The sequence below is a fragment of the Tenrec ecaudatus genome, chromosome 17 (genome assembly GCF_050624435.1).
Source record: "Tenrec ecaudatus isolate mTenEca1 chromosome 17, mTenEca1.hap1, whole genome shotgun sequence".
Classification (NCBI taxonomy): domain Eukaryota; kingdom Metazoa; phylum Chordata; class Mammalia; order Afrosoricida; family Tenrecidae; genus Tenrec; species Tenrec ecaudatus.
In genome coordinates, this window is record NC_134546.1 from 865,238 (window position 1) to 884,888 (window position 19,651).

Here is a 19,651-nt window from a genome sequence, read left to right on the forward strand (position 1 = left end):
CCGCGGACAACGCTGGGGAACGAGGGACGCGGGCCACCAGATGGAGGTTGAGCCTGCCGTTTGTAGGGTTTGCTCCCAGATACCTGGAAGGAAAGGGTGAAAAAACCGTGAACTCGCTGAGAACCAGCGCCCCAGTCGTCGCCAAAGGCCCCCAACGGAGAGGTCACCATCGCCCTCCTTTCTCCAGGTTGGGCGGAACCTGCCAGCATCGCCTCCCAGGACTACACCCAGCCAACCAGATAACGCCCTGGACGCTCCCTCCATTGCGTTCCCCAAACCACGCAGCGCCTGAGAAGCCGCACCAGTCACGTAGAAAATTAGGCTGCCTCTTTCCATGGCGATAATCGAATTAGCATCAAATTAAACGTGAAATTGGCCCTCGCCGGCTGTGGGGACAAAGCCCCCATTGTCCCTCGGCTCGGGTAGCGGGCGGCCACGGTGCCCACCCCACCCCACCCCGACCAGGCCCCACTGCGCAGCGCGGGGCGAACTCGGGGCTGGGCTGGGAAGAGCCTGGCTTTGGGCGCGCGGGGACGCGCCCAGCTCCGGGCTCGCGCCCGGGAGGCGCTGGGTGGGAGGCTGCGGGCCCGGGGCGGGCGCCAGCGGCCGGCCAGGAGGAGGGACCGCGCGCGAGGGAGCCGGCCGGAGCGCGGAGGGCGGAGGGCGCGCGGGCGGGAGCGGAGGGACCGCGCGCGAGGGAGCCGGCCAGAGGGCCGAGGGCGCGCGGGCGGATCCGAGTGTGCGCGCGCCCGGCTGCTTTCCCCGCCCTTCCCCCGGCCCCCCAACCAGCTCCTCCCCGCGCCCCCGCCCAGTCCCCGGAATCAGTGCAGCTGCCGCCGCGCGCGCTGCGGATTCCTGCGCTCGCGCCGCCGCCTCTCCGCTCGCAGCGAGCGCGCAGCCCGGCGCAGCAGCGCCCGCCGGTCCCGTCCTGTGAGCCCCGGCCCCAGCCGCGCCCAGCCTGCGGAGTCGCCTCCGGCCCACCAGCCCGGCCGCCGAGGAGCGGGAGGAGGACGGGACCTGGGCGCCCCCACCCCATCCCCCGGAGGTAGGTCGGGGGTCCGAGGCCCGACGTTGCCAGCCTCCCAGGGCTGCCTCCCCCGCTCGGGAGGAGGGAGCGGGGCGCGGGCCGGGCTGGATGCCGCGGCCCCCGGGCCCCGAGGGCGGCGTGGGGGCGGGGAGGCTGCGGCGCCGGGGCGGGGGACGGCGCCCAGCGCGGGTCTCGGCGGCTGCTGCGGCCGCTGCGCGGTACCGGGCCGAGAGCGCCCGCTGCTCCGAGAGGGGGGGCGGCCGCTGTCCGCAGGCGCATCGCGGCGCCGACCCCTTCAGTGAGGCAGTGCCCGACACCCCACCCACCCCCTTAGCCTCCTCACCCCCACCCCTAGCCGATTGCAGCGGCTCGGGGCGCGGGGGTGGGTGCGCGTTAGGCGGCTGGGTGTGTTTTCGGGCGCCCTCCCCCAGCCCTGCGGGCGGGGAGCGGGGGCAGCAGTGACAGGGCCGGGCACTGCGTGTAACGGAAGCAGGGACGCGGCCAGGCGTGGTCCCCGGCGCCCCGCGTTGCAGCTGAGCCCAGGCGGCGCCCCAGCCTCCCCCTCCTGGCGCCGCCCCCGCCCTGCGCTCCGCGCAGCCCCCTCTCCGGCTGTCGCTAGCTGCGCCGCCCTTCCCCTCCGGCCACCCTGGTCCTCAACAGGTTTGTATGGCGGGGACCCCCGGGCCTGCCTTGGAGTGGTGGGCTAGACGCCCTTCCCCCAGCACCCACCGCACAGGCTCCGTTTTCGGGGGGGGGGAGGTAGGAGGGGTGCTTTCCTTTGTTTTGTTTTTTTTTTTGCGATCAGAAAGGTGTAATCAGATTGGGGGGCGGCTCAGAAAGGAGGATCAATACACAACCGCGTCCATGATTTTTCCCATCTGCAGTCGGGGCAGAAGTGCGTGAGGGGAGGGGAGCGCAGAGGTGCGTCGGCGAGGAGACAAAATGGATTCGGTGGGTTTTTGCGGCGGGGATGTGCGTGGGGGCCAGACGGGGAGCCCTGGACGCTCGCCTGATGCAGCACTGTGCCGCAGGGCCGCCGCCTCCCCGCTGCTCGCAGTGGCTTGGCACGGCCGCTCGAGCTGCAGCCCCCGCCCGGCCCCACCCAGACCCGGCTGCCCTTGGCGGGCTGGCGGGCGGGAGCCGTGTTCACCGCGCCCTGTCCTGCGGCTCCAGCCGTGCGTGCGCGCGGTGCGTCCACCAGGGGCCAGGTCATCTGCGCGGTGCCAATGGAGAGAGGCCGCCCGTTCGGTGGCCCCTCCAACCCCGCCTGTGGGCCCTGCGCCCATGTTGGGGCTCCCTGCAGCGTTAATGGGGGTCGAGGGAGCTGGCCTGCAGCTGCGAGCTAGAACCCGATCCTGGACCTGGTAGGGACCGGAGCCTTAGGGAGGAGCTTTGGGGAGGCGGCTTGCGGTGCCACACACGGGGGGGGGGGGGGGGGATTGGGAGGCGCAGCCTCCTGCTGTGAGGGGATTACCGGTCATCTGTAACCACAACCCAGCTGACCATGGGTATGGGAAAAGTTCATCCGTAGGCACTGGGCCTTCACAGCCGTGGCATGGTCAGTACTGTTGGAGACATTTTTCTTTCTTTTTTTTTTAACATGAATTTATGGATATCTTTTCCCTGAGACATTGATAAAAATACTAGCACTCAGTAGCTTGTTTGAAATGAGCTGTTACATGCCTTTGGATGGATAGTAAATTATCCTATGATCTGTATTTGCCTGTCTTCTGCATTTGAGTTTTCCGTAAATCAAGTGAATTTACTCATTTGATTCTTTTTTCATTGGAAACTGGTATCCGGAGTCCTGTTGATTAGATAGCCAAGTTAGGTCTGCAGCCATGAGTAGCGGCTGTGCTAGAAAGAGGTCACGCTGATGCCTGTGGCCTTGTTCCCAGGGGCATGTGTATTTTTTTTTCTGGATGTGGTTGGGCAGGAGGTGGGGAGGGCAGACCCCTCACCCTCACTGACTGGTGCCTGTCTGGCCAGGCGATGGTTCCTAATGTTATCTGTTGAGACTCCTTAAGTGCTGGTGCATTTCCCCTCTAAATGCCATTTCACTTATTCTAAATTCTAAATGTAATTCACTTACTCGAGTGGATGGCAAATGGGAGATCTTGCCAATGTCGGCCGCATTCTAAAGTGTGTAAGTGGAGAGGGAATTTCAGTATGCCAACTGGAAGGGGAGGTCAGTGCTTCAAAGCCAAGGGCGTGTCTCCTTTTATTTTTCTAATCTCTGATGAATTCAGCCTCCTGACATCTGATTTTATGCAGCCCTGCAGCTCAGAGAGAAATGCAAACCATGCCGTCTATGTGCGAGTTTGCTCATCTGTTTCAGAGTCTCTAATAGAAGGCTATTCAAAAGTGGGATGATGGTGGCTTTGGGTGTCACCGTCGGACCAGTTGTGTAAAAAATGGCATTGCATGAAGATGTTTGTGAGCACTGTCTCCATGGATGAGCTGGATGTTGGGGCCCGTGTGGAAGAAATGCCCTGTGTTGATGTCACAGGGGCTTGGCTGTTCCGATTGACACCCCAGGTGCTGAGTTCTGCTGGGTTTGGAACTGGGGTGAAAAAAGCCTCATCTGAAGGAATGGCCAGTACGGGGCAGTCAAGGAACTGCTGTCTCTGCACCTCTCCCCCTGCTCCGCTTCCTGAATCTCTGGGGCAAGGCTAGCAACCTGCGGCTGCCATGTGATAGGAGCAGGTGGGGAGACCTCACTCTGACTTGTGACACATCCCAAGAAAAGGCTTGGCATTGGCAGGGTTTCTTGAAGAGTTGGCGTGAGTGGTGACTTCGTCTTGAGTTTCTGTGTGTGAGTCCTATTTTGAGATGGAACGGCTTTACTACAACTAAACAAACAGAGACACTGATGAGTGGAAATCATTCTGTGTGGTTTTTGCTGAACTGATTTTTTGAGGTTTTTGTGTTAAGAGAATGTTCGTAGAGAGAACTTTAAAGCCGCGCGCGCGCACGCACGCGCACACGTGTGTGTGTGTTCACGTACATGCAGTGATGTGATGCTCCTTCGATCACTCTGGGCCCTGACCAACATCTGCGTCCTAAATTAGGCTTCAACCCATGTTCCTGGGATCTCCTGCCGGGAGCCTTGGTTTCTTCTGGAAAGGCTGTTGGGCTGTAACCCATTCTCCAGAGGAAAAGGCTTCCCTGTAGCTTGAGAAGCTGCTTCTCTTTTAAGTCGGTGCAGGTGGGTAAACCGGCTCATGGTTTTTTCTTCCGAATTTTGGGGGTTTTCCCTCAAAGCATTGTTTCTGTGCAGACCTTGCTCAGTATTTTGACTTTTCCAGGTAAAAATTGCCACACATCTGAGTCTAGCAATGCTGCTGTTGCTCTGTTTCCTACCTGGGTGGCAAAACGAAGCCATGCCCACCATGCATACGCATGGTTCTGTTAAACGTTTCTGGTACAGACACCTTCGTGTTGTCCCCTGACAACATCAGCAACACCAAGGACCCACTGGGAATGCAGATCCTTAGGCCCCACCCTAAACTCCCCAGTCAGAATCTGATTTTCAACCAGATCCCGAAAGGATTCGAATTTCAGATTAAATTGAGGAATTTGCTTTACTCCTGCTCTGTGCCAAAGGCCCCCCCATTTCTGCCTCCATGTAGCCTTTGCTGAAGTTTCCACCCTTTCTCTTCTTGATAAAATGGTGGTGATGGAAGGTAGGCCCTCATTTTGATGTGTCTCTTACAGAATCACATCCTTACAGGGCTCCATGTAGATCTTTAGGTTAGCATGTTATTTTCACTGTCATTTATTTTGTCAGCTTCTGGGGGTCTTTTATGAAACACCTCCGAGGTTGAGAAGTCCTCTCCCGGGGCTGGGTGGAGGGTGGGGAGAAGAGGGCATAGACTGGATGCCCAGTCAGAGCTCAGCATCCCCCTCCTGTCTGTCAGGCTCTTTGGCATCAGCCGTTTTTCCGGGCATGTTCATTGTCCTCCTTTCCAGCCCATTCCAGTCCTTTTTTTTTTTCCCCATTGTGGTCAAAGTTTACACACTGACAGAAAGACTTGCAGCAGCAAAACAATCCACATATAAATTCTGGTGACATCCATCACAGTGCCCTTTGCATATGGTACTTCCCTTATTTCTATCCTTGGCCAAAATACTCCGCTATCGTGAACAGAAGCCCACTGCCCTCCCTACCCCTTCTTTATTTAAAAATTGTTTTTATTAAGTAATTAGTAGAGATGTATAAAGTAGATTCTCCTAAAATCTGTTAAAGAATCACAAAAATGCTACTCCCACCGAGTTCAAGAAGGCCAGGGTTCTTGCCTGTCCCCCCAGAAGCAGCCAGGACCCCGCTGCTGGTGTTGGCTTACCCCTTTAGACACTCTCACTTAATTTAAAGAAATCACACTCTGGGTGTGTACGTCTTTTGCCTCCAGCACATTTAGAATAGAGTTACCTTCTCGAGAGGCAGTCATTTCCCCACCGAGCTGTTCATTTCCCATGCCGAATGACATCCCGTCACATTTGCTAGTTTTCCTGTAGATGGAGATTTAGATCAGTTTCAGTGTTTTGCTATTTCAAAAGAGGCTTCAGGGAATGGTTCTCTTGTTTGTGTTACCCGGTGCATCTGTGAAGTCCCCCTCGCCGTCTGCTGGTCCATGTGGTGTGTGCATCTCCAACCTTCCTAAGCCCCACTGCAGTTGACTGGCTTCCGATTCATGAAGGGTGACCCCATAGACAGGCCCAGCAGGTTTTCAAAGTGGTTGCACCAGCCTCGTGTCCTCACCAGCAGATTGAACTGCAGCTTTGCCAGGATTTCCTTGACCAGAGTGTAAGTGCCTGAGGAACAGCCAGGAACGGTGCAGTGCTGCTTCCTGGTGCTTTTCCTCTGCAGTGTCCCTGATCCTGAGGTGGACGCACGCCTCTGACTATTGCCAGCTCTGCAGTCCCTTCCTTTGTGAAGCGGACATTCGGCCTTTCGGATTGTTAAGTTGTTATCATTGATTGTAGAAGTGCCTTCTGTATGTTGCAAGGTAGTCTCCTAAGGATTGTAGGTGTCGCAAACATTCTCTCCTGGTCTGTGGATTTTGTTTTTCTTCTTTTAAGGATTTGTGGTGTCTTTTAACCAATAGTCCATCAGAGTCTTCATCAAGTCATAAGACATTTTTTCCCTTTGAGGATTTTGCAGATGATTGGTATTGGAGAAAGGCAAAATGAAGCCAAAAAAGCCTTCGTTGGAAAAGAGCACGATCTCGGAGTCAGACAGGTCTGGGCTCCAGCGTGGCCCAAACCCAGCACTAGCTTGGGCCAGCCACTTAGTCTCTAAGATTGGAACAACAGTCCCTGCTTCGTCATACATTGCTCTGGTACAGCACATAGTAGGTGTTTATTTGGTAGCCGTTTCATGTGTTTAGATTGCCTGAGTTTTATGAGCCACTCATATTTTTCAAAACTCCCTTAATATGTTTATATTAAACCCAGCAGCGCCACATGTCATTCCAGACTCACAGCGACCTCACATTTACAGGACAAGGCAGAACTGCCCCCTGACGTCTCTGACGCTCCCTCGGAGCAGACAGTCCCATCTTTCTCCCAGTTGGAACGCTGGCCTGCTTAAGGGACTACCTACTAGGCCAGCTGAGCTTCCTGATGAGACAGCACACTTTCACTTTTTAAAAGACTGTGTGTGTTACCCTGGTGGAGCAGTGTCTGAAGCACTTAGCTGCTAAGCAAGAGGTAGTTGGCTCGAGTTCAGCAGCCTCTGTGGACAAGAACGAGGCAGTCTGCTTCTGTAAAGATGTACAGCAGCCTTAGGAACCCTCTGGGGTGGTTCTGCTCTGTCCTACGGGGTTGCTGTGAGTTGGAAACAACTCAAGAGCCATGAGTTTTTTTGGTTTTGATGTTTATTCCTAATAATGGAATTTATATATGGATTAATGTAGGCTATGTAAGACCACTTGCTGGAAACCCTTTATGTTCAAGGTCTTGCGTTTGAATGCAACGTCGTAATATTCTTTGTCAACAGTTCTTTCGCCAATCAACATTTGTACTAATGTCTTTCTTTTTGCCACTAGTCTTAAGTTGATTTTTCAATATTGTTTTTTCTTTTGTTGGGTTTTTCTTCCCCGTTAGTTTCAACATGTATAATTCAGGGACATTGATTATATTCTTCAAGTTATGCAGCAATTCTCACTATCCTTTGCCAAATCATCCCACCACTATAGCACAGACTTATGCCTCCTAAGCAAAACTCTCCTCGTGTGCAAGTTTCAGTATATAATTACGAGATGTCTTCTGCCAGGGCTTGGACTTAGGTTAAGGTGGTTATGGGGTGGGGCTGGCTTAAAGTTGAATGAGAATGCGTTTCTGAATCCAAGACTGTGTTTCCTAGCATGTACAATATGCTCTCAGTACTATACCTAGAAGACAAAAGACATTTATTTTACTGACTGGTGTGTAGCTTTCCAGTCTCAAGACATAACCGTGTAAAATGAAAGCCTTCTGTGGTAGTGGGGAAGGAATGGAAATCTTGGCATGTGGGCACCAGCGCCTGCCCTTGGTAGACACTGAGGAGCAGTGAAAACACTGCTGAGATGCGATGGAGCCTCAGCACGTTCTCAAGTCAGTCCCAGGCCAGAGCCCCCGTGTGCCAGCCCCAGGTTGTTGTGGTTTGGGGCCAGAGGGTTGCCTCCTACCTACCTCAGCCCGATGCACAACAGAACGAAGCCCTGCCAGTCCTGCTTCTTCACTTGCAGTTGTTCTTCTGTCAGAGCCCATGATTGTGCCAGGAGGTCAGCCCGTCTGCCTAAGGGCCGCCTCTTACGCTGCCTCTCCACAGTACCAAACCTCCTGTCCTCCTCCAGAGACTGGTCTCTCCTGACAACGTGTCCAGAGTAGCCAAGGTGAAAGCTCACCATCCTGGCTTCTGAGCAGCACTCTGGTGGCCGTACTTCTTCCAAGACAGATCGGTTTGTCCTCTTAGGAGTTTAAAACCTGGCATCTGGTACCACACATCCGCTCTTCTTCGATCTCCTTTGCTCAGTGTCTGACTGACTGTCCTATGCCTGTGAGCCTGACGGGGCAGGGCATGGATGCCAGGCCTGGATTAGGGTTGGGTTCTGGAGTTGTACAACTGGTCCTTCTGCTCACTGGCTCAGCCATGAGGCAAACTTCCTTGGCCTCTCTGGGTGCCTAGGCTTCTTTAAGTGGTGAAATGGTTGCAGGTGATGATGCCAGTACCTGTCACCTACAGTGACAGGAGGTGCCCCAGTGTCCACCCGAACGAATTTCAATTATCACGCAATGTGGAATTTTTTCTCGTTTTATCTAAATGTAACGCCTGCTGCTTTCAAATGGTATTTCTTTGAATGGTGTGTTAAGAAAGGTAGAGTCCAGAAAGAAGACCGATTTCTTAGAAAGCCAGTGATAAGTTTTAGTCTATATAACACCTGTCCCTTGGTATCTATCATGTCAAAATAATGGGAAACATGATTGTAATGCCTTTTTAATCATGAGAAACCCTAGTAAGAAGGGAGAGAATAGTTAATCAATGAAGAAAGAAAAGAGGCCAATAACTATGCTAATTCGTTCAAGCTCACTTTCAAAGCGAAACACAAAATGAGAAGGTGGTGTCTGGCCAGCACCACCAACAGCCCTGAAAGGGGAAGTTCATGCTCACTGGGGAGAAAGGTGTGGAGCAAAAGGCCGAAGCTCGCAGGAGCCCAGGCTCGCCGGCCAGAGAGAGGGGGGGGGGGGGTAGAACCTTCCAGACTACAGTGCATGATTGCCTTTTTGGGTCTAGAATTGATCTCAGCCCCGTGGCTCAATTTTCAGTGAAATAATAGGTCTATAAAAGAATGGTGGGAGGGAGGGTGGGGTGGAAAGGGGGAACTACATATAACCTCTTACCTGGGGGATGGAAAACAGAAAAGTGGGTGAAGGGAGATGTCGGACAGTGTAAGATGTGACAAAATAATTTATAAATTATCAAGGGTTCATGAGGGAGGGGGGAGCAGGGAGGGAGGGTGAAAGTGAGGAGCTGATACCAGGGGTTTAAGTGGAGAGCAAATGTTTTGAGAATGATGAGGGCAATGAATGTACAAATATGCTTTAAACAATTGAAGTATGTATGGATTGTGATGAGTTGTATGTGCCCCTAATAAAATGATTTAAAAAAACAAACAAAAAACTCACAGGGTCAGTTCTATTTTGTCCTGTAAGGTCAATGCAAGTCAGACTCAACTCAATAGTAGTGTTGTTGTTTTTTTGTGTGAATTTTGTGGATATAGTAAAAGTATGAGACTCTTAGTCTTAAATAGGAGGAAAAGACACACATATATGCATTTGTGCATAAAGTATACATTTTAATTCTTACCATGAATATTTAAATAAATAACATTTAAAAAAAAGAATGATGACACTATCGGATGTTGATAATTGAGCATTTGGGATCCAAGGGGCAGAATTTACCCAGAGACAAAGCTCAGAAGGGTTAGGAACGAAGGCAGAATGGAGACTGGAACCACAATAGGGAGGGCACGGGTTGGGGGGGGCTGCTCTGGATGGAATGCAATAGAATTGGCGATCTGCTCTGTACATGACCACCCAGTTCTCAGTAAGAAGTTAGAAAATAAATAACTGAAATGACACAGCGAGGTGGAACTGTCCCATCACTGGAAAGATGGGTCATTCTTTCTGGGAGCTGAGGCAAGCCCCGCATCACCTGTCTGGAACATATTTGGATGAACTTGGAAAGCAGTTGAGCAATACCTATGGTAGAAGCTTAAACATTTACACTCATGCACTGGGAAACCTCCAGTAACTTGGTAACCTGAATAAATCATTAAAAATAAGGACAGGTTTTTAAAACGTAACACGTGCTCACCAAATTAATAGTGGAAATGCATGTTTTCGAATGGCGACACATTCAGTGAGGTTACAGGAATTCCCATGGTGTAGAAGACATGCGGTCCTGAAGCCGGGTGAGCAGACATTACCAAGGGGAAGCTGTGAGCAGGTGTGCTGAAGCACAGTGGGAAAACCGGGATGGGAACTGCGCCCCAGGGCGGGAGCTCCCCCAGGCTGGAAGGAAGCACACTCGGTGTGGATGCTGGAGGGATGGACGACTTCCTCTCTTGTATGAAAGGAAATGCCTGTAACTGAACATTTCTCTTTGTCGGTTCTGGGATATTTCGTGACTGCAGAAGCGTACATTAACCCATACCCACAAGGCCATGGGAAATCATGATTCTCATCATCAAAAAAACCCAAAAAACAGTCACCACTTGAACCCTTTGTTAAAAACCTGGACGAGGAAAGCGTGTAGAAATGGTTGGATGGGGAACCCGTTTTGTGAGTATCCTTTTACCCAAAACTATAAGAACATAGTTTACAAAAGCCAATCTGCTCAATGATTGATGATGACTAAGGGCCAGTAGAACATTCTAGTAGTCTAAAGAGTCGACAGCGGTAGCCTTCCTGGCCCTTTGCCCAGAGTGGTCGGAGAATGTTGGGGGAAGCTAGAGAAAGGCGTGGTCCTGGGTGAGACCTGGTGTCCAGGAGTCAGCCAGACATGGTGGGTTCCCAAGGTGTGTGGGCAGTCAGAGCGCTTAACCTCAGTGCCATTAGGACTCCCTATCACATGAAGTGGGTCGCTAACTACATGCGGCCTTAACAAGGCTTAGCTTGAATAGAGTGGGGAGGGATCTGAGTTTTAATTCTTTCCACACTGAGCGCCGGACAGACAGACAGACAGCCATGGAATGCCGTGGCATGCTTGTTCTCACGTGTGGGCCCCACGTGGCTGCCGGGGCAAATTTGTCACCACGGGGCCATCACTTGTCACTGGAGTTTGCCAGAATGCAGATAAAATTTCAAGTGAAAATTTAAAAATAAAAACCACGCCACCTAATGGTTTTCTTAGCATTTGAGACTATTGTAGGCTAAGAGTAAGAATAAATAATCTTAATATTATAATGCTGTATCTTCATTTCTTGTATGAAGGGGCATTTTAATGTAGCCTTCTATGTGGTGCACTTAAAGAGATAGGCCACACATGTACATCTACATACATATAATAGCGAGAGAGAGTGGCCTGTAGAACATAACTGTCCTAACCAGTCAGTGACCTGGAAGGACACTTGGAGCTACATGTAATAGAATGTAGACTCTTGAACGGTCTCTGCGCACTGTTCCGTGTGAGTAACTAAAGATGTCATCAACTAGAAGCTTCTCCAGCTTTTTAATAGTGACCCTATCTGGGTGACACGACTGTGGGGGAGAGTCCCACACAACCCCCATCATCTGGAATTCTTCTAGTGCACCTCAACGCGTCCCCATTCAGCCTAGTCTAGCTAGAGTAAAGCTCCTCAGCCACTGGACACACCCTCTGCTGTAGACCATTTCCAACCAGAGCTCTCAGGAAATTCCTATGAATACGGAGGGTGTAAAGAAGGCTGATGTTTAAAAAAGATGTTTCCGTTCCCCATTTCAATGTGTGTTGTGTACTAGAGCCTGGCCTTTCATCCCTACTGTGCAGTGTGGGAAAAGATGCGGGAACCAGGCCACAAGGGAGCTTGACAAACGCTGCAGGAAGAGAGCCACTTTGGCTCTGGCTGAGCTGTTTCTGTTTGTTTGTTACCCTGCACTCTTGGATGGCTGTTTCAGGGATAATCCCCCCGCCCCCGCCCTCCAGTGTGTTTGCCTCAAGACTACATCTAAACGTTCAAGGACTGCATATTTTTCTGGAACGTTCTTCACTAGCTGTTCAGATTCTTTGGGACGAGATGAGACGTGTTCTTAGCATTGCTTAGGAAACACAACCCCCTTTTCTCTCTTTATATTTATTTTCTCAAAGAACAACCATAGGGCCTTCCTTAAAACATGGCTTGCTTTTTTCATTTTACTCTATGACATGTAAATATTTCCCACATTTTTTCACCCGCAGCCTTATCAATGAGTTGATTTTTGGGGGGGACTACAATAATATTAAAAGTTCAAAAAAATCTTCTTTTGGTAATTTTTTAGCATCCCCGAAGTTTTAATAGCATATGCTAATGTATATAGTATTGCAGATATCAAACATTAGGATATCGTAAACACTTAGCCTGGAATCTTCCCAAATGCTAGGAAGCCAGGATGTATATAGAGACACTCTATACAGCATAGTTCTCAGCATGGTTTATAAAGAATATGCACCTTCATACAGGCATACATTAGCATAGGATCACTGTAATCAAATACAAAAGTATTGAAAAAGTGATATTTTCTTTTTTTGGTTGTCAAAATAAAAAAATGTTTATTGCAGATCATATGGAAAATAAAGGTGAACACAGAGAAGAAAATGATAATCCCTTCCTGTTCCGCAGTTCCCCAGCACTGGAGTTCTAACATCTGGGAGCTTTGTCCTGACGCCTTCCCTCATCCCGTATTTGTTGCTCATCTCCCCAATGTGTAAGAGCCAACCCTGAATCTAGAGGCGGGGGACGGCCAGTCTCGGCACCCTGCAGGAGCAGATGGTGGTGCTTGCCCTGCAGCGTGGTAAACCATCTCCGCACTTAGCCACCCCATAAACACTGTCCGCTGCCCTGAGCTAGTTTAGGGGTGTGGTGTGGTCAGGTGTCCTCATAATGAAAGGGAGAAAAGAACCCCCCCCAACAGATAAACAGAATCCCAAACTCTGATTTTTGTGGGGGTAACGGTCTCATGCGAGAGCAGGATCCTTCCTTGTTGATTGTTGATCTTTCTGCTCTTTGAGTAAGATCCTTCTTCACAATGGAAAAGTACAGGATGACGTTCTCGTTAGGTGATGGGTGCTTTCTGTTTGTTCGCAGAGGAATTCCCATCAGAGCCGCACGCGTTCTCTGGAGAGACAGTCCCATATGCTTGGGCTGGCGTCTGATAAGAGAGTCTGAAATACTGACCCCACGCGTGTCACAAGTGAAATGGATCGGTCCCTGCCTTCTTGGTTTTAAAACACGATGCGTCTTGTCAGGCTGGCTTTCCTGGTACCTCGTGGGCATACGCCAGAGCTCGCTTGCTGTAGGGCCTTGGTATTAGCTGGATCCCTGAAAACCCATCTTTGAACCTAGATTCCATCCGGACGAGAGTCGTAGATGTGTTTCATTACGCAGTCCAGGCCTTGAAGCCCGGGGTCTTGGATGGGTGGTGTTTCTGGAGGAGTTGAAATGGCTTCTCCACGTGCTGAGGATGAGAAGGGGAGAGATGCCTGTACTTGAGGAAAAAGCAAACCCTTTCCCAAATTTTGTACGAGACATTTTTTGGGGGTGGGGTGGGGTGGCTGGGCTTGTGTGCAGTGGCAGGCCCACGGGAGAGTGTCGGGCCGCTGTCCTCCCAGGCTGCAATGCTGAGGTGCGGTGGCGGCTTCCTTCACAGGGAGAGGAAGACCCAGCGGGGCTGTGTGTGGAGCGAGGCTGCCTTCGGCCGGGCTTCCGCTCTCCTCTCAGTCAGGAGTTCATCAGGAACCCGCAGCCTGGCGGGAAGTCTTGCCTTTGAGGGTGGCCGCAGCCAAAGCAGTGGAGAAGCTTGCCGGTTCGTGTGCCTGACCCTGGGCAGGCTGGGCCAGGGTCTTAGCTCGATCCCCAGGGAACTACAAATGTTAGCGACCAGAAGCAGATGTGTTACCTGGTGTGGAGTTCTTGCCCCAGGTTACAGGAGGCCAGGCAGCTAGAGGAATGCACCTGCCACTATTTTGGGAGACAAGTTGTGGTCAGAAATAATCAGTTCGGTGACTTCTCTCTGCTTGATAGGGGCCTGGTAATTCTCACAGGCTGACAGCTCTCCTGCCAGCTTGCTGTCCTGAAATACCAAACTTATCTCCTGGAGCAGAGTCAAAAGGAAGGGCCTCCAACTCAGAGCAAAGGGACCCGATCGCCATTTGAGAAGGGAAAGGACGGGGCACACCTTTGCGCTTTGTTCTTGGTTCTAAAGGTAGGTTTTTGAGGGAAATCCCTGGAGGCTTGTTCCCTGTGGAGATCCTGCAAAAGGATTTTGGGCTTCCACTGTCACCCATAGCCTTCTGCAAACCAGAATCTCACAACTTAAGCTCTGATACTATTCCCTCCTTTGGTTTGGGATTACATAATTTGAAATCCTCGGGTTAGGGATGATGGTGTGCTTCTTTCATGTGGACTCGGTTGATGTCTCACTTAGATGGCTGCTTGTTTGGAGACGTGCCTGTAAGACCCCAGACGCTATTTTGCCTGATAGGCGCCATGTAATGTCTTCACCACAGTAGTAGAGACGACTTATAGTAGATTAAAATGATAAATCTGACTCACACAGTTAAATCTTGTCAACTGATCTCCCCTCTGATGTACTCTGAGCTTGATCAGGTTTTTAATCTTTTCCGTGTGTGTGTGTGTGTGTGTGTCTGCAGTATTTTGTCACGGTAGGTAGCCTTCTTGCATCTTTGTGTTTCGGTATACGAAACCCAGGATTGATGAACTTGTAGAGACAGCACCTAGATGAAGCGTTCCTTGGGGGTAAAGGATGTTGGGGGGGGGAGGCGGGTGGTGGTGGTTGGGGGAACTGATACTAAGGAGTTCAGGAAGGACGAGAATGTTTTAAAACTGATTGTGGTCGCAGTTGTGCAATACTGCTTGATGTGGTTGAACTATGGAAGGGTATGATGTCTGAATTAGGTCCTAATAAAATTGTTGGGGGGGGGGGGAGGTGTTAAGGTAGGTTTTTCTGATTGCTTGTCTTTAAATCAGCACTCCCAATGGGAATCCTGAGTTTCTCCGGTAATCAGGAAAATGTCTTCATTTGAAAGATTTCTTTTCCTTTTGGAGTATTGTTCCCAGCGTTCAGAACACCAGCTTTCATTCCCAGTTCTGAGGTGCCAGATGAGGAACCCTGATTCTTGCCTGGGTAATGGTCTCCTTAGAGAGCAGGAGCCCATATGGTCTGCTTCCTGGGCAGCCTCACCTTGGCTGTCAGTTACTTTCTTCTGTGTGCGTTTCCAGTTGGAAGGACTGCTCAGGGGCATGGATATCTTACCCCTGATGATAGTGCAGGATTCTGCTGGGTGCCCCTTGTCAAGGGACACATTTGTTGACGGGAAACAATGATAGCTTTAGTGGGGCATCCTTGGAAACGGCTTCTCTGTCTTCTCACCTTTAAAGGAGCCATATAATGTACAGAGCATATTGGTCTATCGCCAGAATGTTGTGTAACTGCTGAGCAGGAGGCTCCAATGTGCTAATTATGTTTTTTAGCAAGAAGGAATTTAAGAGCACGTGCTTTACCATTTTATTTGGTTCAGAAGGACTGTTTTTGCTCCCCCCCCCCACATATTAACAATTGTACATGATTGTTTGCACCACTGAGTGGATGTGTCTTGCTGTGTACATTCTCGCAACAGAACCTACCGAGGCAAAACGTGTGGTTTTCCATCGTCCCTGCACAGAAGTCATGGGGCTCATGAGCTGTCCTTTCAGATGCTCTCTGAGGAGTAAGCTGCTTCAAAATGTAGCCACAGGGGCCACGGAGCTGGGGGTTGAGCGTCTGTCGTCAAAGTGTAGATTGGATTCTGCTGTTATTGAGAACCCTGGTGATGTAGTGGTTATTGCTTGGGCTGCTAACCACAAGGTCAGCAGTTCAAAACCATCGGCTGATCGAGGGGGAGAGATGAGGTTTTCTACTCCTGAAAAGTTACAGTTTCAAAACCACAGGGGCAGTTCTGCCTTGCCACTTGGGTCGCTGGGAGTCAGGCAGTAGGAGCCACATGAAAATGTCCTGCATGCACCTTCCCCCCGCCCCCCTGCACACAGAGTTTGAGGAGTTTGTGTGGTCCCTTGTTTGGGGGACCACCATGGCTTGCATCATTGGGAAGGATTTTCGTCGGCAGGTCCACCGCGTGATGGGGCACTATCTTCCGAGTCTCTGGGGACCGTGGGAGGCCTTTCCGCAAGGCTGTGCTGCAGCATCCAATGCTGGAATGTGTTGGAGAGCTGCCAAGAGATTGGGGGCACGCTGTGTGACAAGCACTCATGCAGCCTGGGTTGGCCTTAAAATAGCTCCAGTCTAACACAATGTTTTAAACTTTATCTTTTTCATTTCAGCAGAACTGCTCCGCAAAATGCATGCTTTCTGCCCTCATGCCCTCCCGGTGTTGTTTTCGTTGCTTTCTGTCTTCCTGTACACACACACACACACACACACACACACACACACACACACACACACACACACACACACAACATTTGCCAATCCAGCAGTTTTGTCAGGTCTAATTCAGCCAGTGACTCTGATGACAGTCCTCATGATGTCCAATGATGACCACAGCCCTCCCCCATGTAATCTCACTCCAACTTCGCAGTAGTTCAGCATCCTGAAAGCAACCACCCCACCGCCGCCGCCTGTGATATTTGTTATCATTTATTTTCGTTTCACTTGTCTTTCTTTCTCTTTTTAAAAATCGATGCATAGGAAAATATTGTCATGAATTGATGTGTAGGAAAATAATCGTATGTAGGACATTCTCTTGGACTAAGTAGAAACATGCCATCCCGAATGTCACCGTGTGGTCCCCTTCCCTCAGCCATCGTACTGCGGAATACACAGTCTGTGATGTCTGACTCAAATCGGGGTTCTGTATGCGCACGTTTGACCAGCGTTGGGCACGGTGAATGCGGGGCTGTGTGGTCACCGGCGGTGTGGGCGGCTGTGGCGGCACAGGTTGTAGGGCAGGCATTAGGCTTTCTTTCTGAGCTTGTTTCATTCAGTGGTTTGTCTGTAATACGTGGTTTGTGTTTTCTCTATTGAACCAATGGCTTACAGATTTTTATCCAATCCTGCTTTCCCCCCTTTTCCTCATTTACACTTCCCCTCTGACTTTTTTTTAACACACCTGTGATGACTGACCAGGTAAGTCGAGTTTAGAGGATGGAGTCTCTCTAGTCATTGTCTCGTCTGCCTGGGCGGAACTGTAGTGGAAGTAGTCTTCGCCTCACCATTTAGATTCACAGCCTGCGTTCCTTGAATCTTGCCGAGGGAGTGCAGTCCTTCAGGTAGCTTATGGAAAAATTCCATTTATCTCCCCATTCCTTTTTCTTAAGGGGCTTTTTGAAGCCCCCTTGTGTTGGACACACGGAGAAGGGTTCAATAACTGTACACCTCCTTCTGGGCTATTATCTGAAATTAAAACAACACATACATCCATTGTCCGGTGCAATGGGTGACAAACACGCTCAGCATTTGTCATATTCTGGACATTAAAGTGTGTGGAATTTGCTCATATACGTGGGGGGATGCACAACGCAGACCCAGGATTTTAACTGGCCTTTTGTGTAGAGGGAGGCGGAGGGGAACATCACATGAACTGGCTGCAGATGGCAACGAGGGGACAGGTGTGGACCACATGGGAGCACATACCAGTGGCAGGTGAGTAATGAGTTGGTTTGTGAAGTGCTAGCTAGCTGAGAAGTTTCCACAGCTGCTGTCGACTAACTGAAAACGGAGCAGACAGTTGCCCTGCTGAGTGTTTTGCTGTCTGAAGAAGCTTAGATACAAGTGTCTCCGATGTCTTCTGGGATGTGCATTGCAGCATCGTTATAATAGGAAACATTGGTCATTACTCAAGTGCCCATCCATGGTGAATGAGAGGGAGGAATACGAGCAAGTCAGTACAAGGTCATGGTGAAGTGTTGAGCCGAGAGTCTGGCTGCGAGGGTGTGAATTCTGGTTTCACTAGGCTAGGGCCTTACTTGAGTAAGTGATGGGCCCTTCTCTGTCTCCATTTCCTCATCTATACGATGGGAATAATAATTCAGCCCCTAGAGGTTACCATCGTGAATAAATAAGATAATAAAGTTATTGGCTGACAAACAGGTGACTATTAGCTGCTGCTGCTGTTTTCCTGGGTCACGTGGATGGGTGGTGCTTGGCTATTAAAATCAAGAAAGGTGTGCAGCGGGGGGGTATCCTCTCCCCAGGCTTCTTCGATCTATATGCTGACCAAATCCGAGACGCTGGGTTGTATTGGAGAGAATGTTGCATCGGGATTAGAAGGTTTGCTAACACCGTACAGTCCACAGATGATAGAACCTTGCTTGCTGAGTGTGAGGACTTGAAGCACTTGTTGATGAAGATCAAGGACTGCAGCCTTCAGTATGAATTACAACTCGGTGTAAAGAAAGCCAAACTCCACACAGCCAGGCCAGTAGATAACGCTTGTTAAAGAGGGAAAGGAAAAGATTGAAGTTGTCCAGGATTGACTTACTTGGATCCACAGTCAGTGGAAGCAGCAGTCAAGAGATCAAATGATCAAATGCATTTGGGTAAATCTGCTGCACAAGACCTCTTTAAATTGTTGAAATGCAAAGACAGTCTCAGGAAGGTTTGAGGATTAAGGTGTGTCTGACCCAAGTCCTGACATTTTCATTACCTCGTATGCATGTGAAAGTTGGCTCTTGAATAAGAAAGAGTGGAGAAGAATTTATGCTTTTGAATTCTGGGACTGGAGAACAATATTGAAAGTACCAAGGACTGCCAGAAAAACTCATAGATCCAGTGGATTCACACTTAGAGTGACCATAAAGGACTGAGTAGAACTGTCCCTTTGAGTTTCCAAGATAGTAACTCTTTACAGGAGTAGGAAGCCTCAACTTTCTCCCAAGGAGCATCTGGTGGTTTTGAACGGCGGACCTTGGGGTTAGCAGCCCAATGTGTAACCACTATGCCACCAGGCCCCCTCTACTGCCAGAACTCTGTCTCAGATGCAGTTGAGCCAGAATTCTCCTTAGAGGTCAGGATGTTGAGACTTGGTATGCACTTTGGACGTGTTCTCAGGAGCGACCAGGTCCTGGAGAAGGACATCATGCTTGGTCAAGTAGAGGGGTGGGCAGCAAAACACGAGGCCTTTAACTGTGAACATTGACTTCGTGGCTGTGGCCGTACCAATGGGCTCCAACACCAAATGGCACAGGTCTGGGCAGTGTTTCCTTCTGTTGTACCTAAGGTCACTGCAAGTTGGCGCTAACTCGTGACCATACCAACCACAGTGACAGGTAACCAGTGGGTTGGAGATGTGTTCCCAGCTGCTGGCACTGCAGAAGAAAGGCCTGGCAGTCTCACTCCTCAAGGTTGTTGTTGTTAGGTGCCATTACATTGGTAACAGCAAGCCCGTGTACACAAGATTAGTCCTTGAAGGCTGTGGAGCCCAGGCCCGGGGCCCCTGTGCTCCGTGGCGGTGGCTATACCAATAAACATGTTGGTGTTAAGGCAAACCCAATAACTTTGGAAGACTTTTAACATAGGGGGGCAAACAGAACGTAAACCAAACTCACCGACATCATTGAGTCAATTTGACTCATCGACCCTCTGGGATAGGGTAGAGCCGCTCCTGTGGGTTTCCAAGAGAGTAACTCTTTACATGAGTGGCTGGTGGTTTTGAACTGCTGACCTTGGGGTTAGGAGCCCAACATGTAACCACTATGCCACCAGGCTCCTGGGAAGTAATACCTAATACTGTATAAACTGTGTGAGTTCAGTTTTGTAGAAGGTTAGTAAAGAATACAAGATAGAGAAAATACCCCAAGTGCTATTGTTTTTTAAGTGGGGCAGTAGGAAAAAAATAGGGCGGGATTTGTGATTTTTTGTTAGATTAGAGCCTCACTGCCTTTCTGT

The 19,651-nt window shown here is 50.3% G+C and overlaps 1 protein-coding gene across 1 annotated transcript in view; it reads left to right on the top strand.

The window, feature by feature from the left end:
- Nucleotides 1-844: 844 nt before the first annotated feature.
- Nucleotides 845-19,651, top strand: part of SPTBN1 (spectrin beta, non-erythrocytic 1) — a 181,396-nt gene continuing 162,589 nt past the window's right edge. The window contains exon 1 of the mRNA XM_075536114.1: nt 845-1,045. The gene's annotated coding sequence lies outside the window, so the exon portion shown is untranslated. The remainder of the gene's footprint in view (nt 1,046-19,651) is intronic.